Source organism: Oncorhynchus clarkii, chromosome 27 (assembly GCF_045791955.1).
Source record: "Oncorhynchus clarkii lewisi isolate Uvic-CL-2024 chromosome 27, UVic_Ocla_1.0, whole genome shotgun sequence".
Taxonomy (NCBI): domain Eukaryota; kingdom Metazoa; phylum Chordata; class Actinopteri; order Salmoniformes; family Salmonidae; genus Oncorhynchus; species Oncorhynchus clarkii.
In genome coordinates this window covers 43,668,386-43,673,385 of record NC_092173.1, presented here as the reverse complement: position 1 = coordinate 43,673,385, position 5,000 = coordinate 43,668,386, and the positions used below count along the sequence as shown (strand labels likewise).

The following is a 5,000-nucleotide window of genomic DNA, read 5'->3' as shown; positions in this document are numbered from 1 at the left end:
TAGAGGGTGTATAGTCCTATAGTTCTATAGTTATTAGAGGGTGTATAGTTCTATAGTTATTAGAGGGTGTATAGTCCTATAGTTATTAGAGGGTGTATAGTCCTATAGTTATTAGAGGGTGTATAGTTCTATAGTTATTAGAGGGTGTATAGTTCTATAGTTATTAGAGGGTGTATAGTCCTATAGTTCTATAGTTATTAGAGGGTGTATAGTCCTATAGTTATTAGAGGGTCTATAGTTCTATAGTTATTAGAGGGTGTATAGTCCTATAGTTATTAGAGGGTGTATAGTTCTATAGTTATTAGAGGGTGTATAGTTCTATAGTTATTAGAGGGTGTATAGTCCTATAGTTATTAGAGGGTGTATAGTTCTATAGTTATTAGAGGGTGTATAGTTCTATAGTTATTAGAGGGTGTATAGTCCTATAGTTCTATAGTTATTAGAGGGTGTATAGTCCTATAGTTCTATAGTTATTAGAGGGTGTATAGTTCTATAGTTATTAGAGGGTGTATAGTTCTATAGTTATTAGAGGGTGTATAGTCCTATAGTTCTATAGTTATTAGAGGGTGTATAGTTCTATAGTTATTAGAGGGTGTATAGTTCTATAGTTATTAGAGGGTGTATAGTTCTATAGTTATTAGAGGGTGTATAGTCCTATAGTTATTAGAGGGTGTATAGTTCTATAGTTATTAGAGGGTGTATAGTTCTATAGTTATTAGAGGGTGTATAGTTCTATAGTTATTAGAGGGTGTATAGTCCTATAGTTCTATAGTTATTAGAGGGTGTATAGTCCTATAGTTATTAGAGGGTGTATAGTTCTATAGTTATTAGAGGGTGTATAGTTCTATAGTTATTAGAGGGTGTATAGTCCTATAGTTCTATAGTTATTAGAGGGTGTATAGTCCTATAGTTATTAGAGGGTGTATAGTTCTATAGTTATTAGAGGGTGTATAGTTCTATAGTTATTAGAGGGTGTATAGTCCTATAGTTCTATAGTTATTAGAGGGTGTATAGTCCTATAGTTATTAGAGGGTGTATAGTTCTATAGTTCTATAGTTATTAGAGGGTCTATAGTTCTATAGTTATTAGAGGGTGTATAGTCCTATAGTTCTATAGTTATTAGAGGGTGTATAGTCCTATAGTTATTAGAGGGTGTATAGTTCTATAGTTCTATAGTTATTAGAGGGTCTATAGTTCTATAGTTATTAGAGGGTCTATAGTTCTATAGTTATTAGAGGGTGTATAGTTCTATAGTTATTAGAGGGTGTATAGTTCTATAGTTATTCGAGGGTCTATAGTTCTATAGTTATTAGAGGGTGTATAGTTCTATAGTTATTAGAGGGTGTATAGTTCTATAGTTCTATAGTTATTAGAGGGTCTATAGTTCTATAGTTATTAGAGGGTCTATAGTTCTATAGTTATTAGAGGGTGTATAGTTCTATAGTTATTAGAGGGTGTATAGTTCTATAGTTATTCGAGGGTGTATAGTTCTATAGTTCTATAGTTATTAGAGGGTGTATAGTTCTATAGTTCTATAGTTATTATAGGGTGTATAGTCCTATAGTTATTAGAGGGTGTATAGTTCTATAGTTCTATAGTTATTAGAGGGTGTATAGTTCTATAGTTCTATAGTTATTAGAGGGTCTATAGTCCTATAGTTATTAGAGGGTGTATAGTCCTATAGTTCTATAGTTATTAGAGGGTGTATAGTTCTATAGTTCTATAGTTATTAGAGGGTGTATAGTTCTATAGTTCTATAGTTATTAGAGGGTGTATAGTTCAATAGTTATTAGAGGGTGTATAGTTCTATAGTTATTATAGGGTGTATAGTTCTATAGTTATTATAGGGTGTATAGTTCTATAGTTATTAGAGGGTGTATAGTTCTATAGTTATTAGAGGGTGTATAGTCCTATAGTCCTATAGTTATTAGAGGGTGTATAGTTCTATAGTTATTAGAGGGTGTATAGTTCTATAGTTCTATAGTTATTAGAGGGTGTATAGTCCTATAGTTATTAGAGGGTGTATAGTCCTATAGTCCTATAGTTATTAGAGGGTGTATAGTCCTATAGTTCTATAGTTATTATAGGGTGTATAGTTCTATAGTTATTAGAGGGTGTATAGTCCTATAGTTATTAGAGGGTGTATAGTCCTATAGTTATTAGAGGGTGTATAGTTCTATAGTTATTATAGGGTGTATAGTTCTATAGTTATTATAGGGTGTATAGTTCTATAGTTATTAGAGGGTGTATAGTTCTATAGTTATTAGAGGGTGTATAGTTCTATAGTTATTAGAGGGTGTATAGTTCTATAGTTATTAGAGGGTGTATAGTTCTATAGTTATTAGAGGGTGTATAGTCCTATAGTTATTAGAGGGTGTATAGTTCTATAGTTCTATAGTTATTAGAGGGTGTATAGTCCTATAGTTATTAGAGGGTCTATAGTTCTATAGTTATTAGAGGGTGTATAGTCCTATAGTTCTATAGTTATTAGAGGGTGTATAGTTATATAGTTATTATAGGGTGTATAGTTCTATAGTTATTATAGGGTGTATAGTTCTATAGTTATTAGAGGGTGTATAGTTCTATAGTTATTAGAGGGTGTATAGTTCTATAGTTATTAGAGGGTGTATAGTTCTATAGTTATTAGAGGGTGTATAGTTCTATAGTTATTAGAGGGTGTATAGTCCTATAGTTATTAGAGGGTGTATAGTTCTATAGTTATTATAGGGTGTATAGTTCTATAGTTATTAGAGGGTGTATAGTTCTATAGTTATTAGAGGGTGTATAGTTCTATAGTTATTAGAGGGTGTATAGTCCTATAGTTCTATAGTTATTAGAGGGTGTATAGTTATATAGTTATTATAGGGTGTATAGTTCTATAGTTATTATAGGGTGTATAGTTCTATAGTTATTAGAGGGTGTATAGTTCTATAGTTATTAGAGGGTGTATAGTTCTATAGTTATTAGAGGGTGTATAGTTCTATAGTTATTAGAGGGTGTATAGTTCTATAGTTATTAGAGGGTGTATAGTCCTATAGTTATTAGAGGGTGTATAGTTCTATAGTTATTATAGGGTGTATAGTTCTATAGTTATTAGAGGGTGTATAGTTCTATAGTTATTAGAGGGTGTATAGTTCTATAGTTATTAGAGGGTGTATAGTTCTATAGTTATTAGAGGGTGTATAGTTCTATAGTTATTAGAGGGTGTATAGTTCTATAGTTATTAGAGGGTGTATAGTTCTATAGTTATTATAGGGTGTATAGTTCTATAGTTATTAGAGGGTGTATAGTTCTATAGTTATTAGAGGGTGTATAGTTCTATAGTTATTAGAGGGTGTATAGTTCTATAGTTATTAGAGGGTGTATAGTTCTATAGTTATTAGAGGGTGTATAGTCCTATAGTTCTATAGTTATTAGAGGGTGTATAGTCCTATAGTTCTATAGTTATTAGAGGGTGTATAGTCCTATAGTTCTATAGTTATTAGAGGGTTTATAGTCCTATAGTTCTATAGTTATTAGAGGGTGTATAGTCCTATAGTTCTATAGTTATTAGAGGGTGTATAGTTCTATAGTTATTAGAGGGTGTATAGTTCTATAGTTATTAGAGGGTGTATAGTTCTATAGTTCTATAGTTATTAGAGGGTGTATAGTTCTATAGTCCTATAGTTATTAGAGGGTGTATAGTTCTATAGTTATTAGAGGGTGTATAGTTCTATAGTCCTATAGTTATTAGAGGGTGTATAGTTCTATAGTTATTAGAGGGTGTATAGTTCTATAGTTATTAGAGGGTGTATAGTTCTATAGTTCTATAGTTATTAGAGGGTGTATAGTTCTATAGTTATTAGAGGGTGTATAGTTCTATAGTCCTATAGTTATTAGAGGGTGTATAGTTCTATAGTTATTAGAGGGTGTATAGTTCTATAGTTATTAGAGGGTGTATAGTTCTATAGTTCTATAGTTATTAGAGGGTGTATAGTTCTATAGTTATTAGAGGGTGTATAGTTCTATAGTCCTATAGTTATTAGAGGGTGTATAGTTCTATAGTTATTAGAGGGTGTATAGTTCTATAGTTATTAGAGGGTGTATAGTTCTATAGTTATTAGAGGGTGTATAGTTCTATAGTTATTAGAGGGTGTATAGTTCTATAGTTATTAGAGGGTGTATAGTTATATAGTTCTATAGTTATTAGAGGGTGTATAGTTCTATAGTTCTATAGTTATTAGAGGGTGTATAGTCCTATAGTTATATAGTTATTAGAGGGTGTATAGTCCTATAGTTCTATAGTTATTAGAGGGTGTATAGTTCTATAGTTATTAGAGGGTGTATAGTCCTATAGTTCTATAGTTATTAGAGGGTCTATAGTTCTATAGTTATTAGAGGGTGTATAGTTCTATTGTTATTAGAGGGTGTATAGTTCTATAGTTATTAGAGGGTGTATAGTCCTATAGTTCTATAGTTATTAGAGGGTCTATAGTTCTATAGTTATTAGAGGGTGTATAGTTCTATAGTTATTAGAGGGTGTATAGTCCTATAGTTTTATAGTTATTAGAGGGTCTATAGTTCTATAGTTATTAGAGGGTGTATAGTTCTATTGTTATTAGAGGGTGTATAGTTCTATAGTTATTAGAGGGTGTATAGTCCTATAGTTCTATAGTTATTAGAGGGTCTATAGTTCTATTGTTATTAGAGGGTGTATAGTCCTATAGTTCTATAGTTATTAGAGGGTGTATAGTTCTATAGTTATTAGAGGGTGTATAGTTCTATAGTTATTAGAGGGTGTATAGTCCTATAGTTCTATAGTTATTAGAGGGTCTATAGTTCTATAGTTATTAGAGGGTGTATAGTCCTATAGTTCTATAGTTATTAGAGGGTGTATAGTTCTATAGTTATTAGAGGGTGTATAGTTATATAGTTATTAGAGGGTGTATAGTTCTATAGTTATTAGAGGGTGTATAGTTCTATAGTTATTAGAGGGTGTATAGTTCTATAGTTCTATAGTT

The 5,000-nt window shown here is 31.0% G+C and overlaps 1 protein-coding gene across 1 annotated transcript in view; it reads right to left on the bottom strand.

Annotated features, from left to right (window-relative positions):
• LOC139385868 (cell adhesion molecule 2b) overlaps positions 1 to 5,000 on the bottom strand; it is a 476,978-nt gene that overhangs the window by 377,992 nt on the left and 93,986 nt on the right. The gene's annotated exons all lie outside the window — the stretch shown is intronic.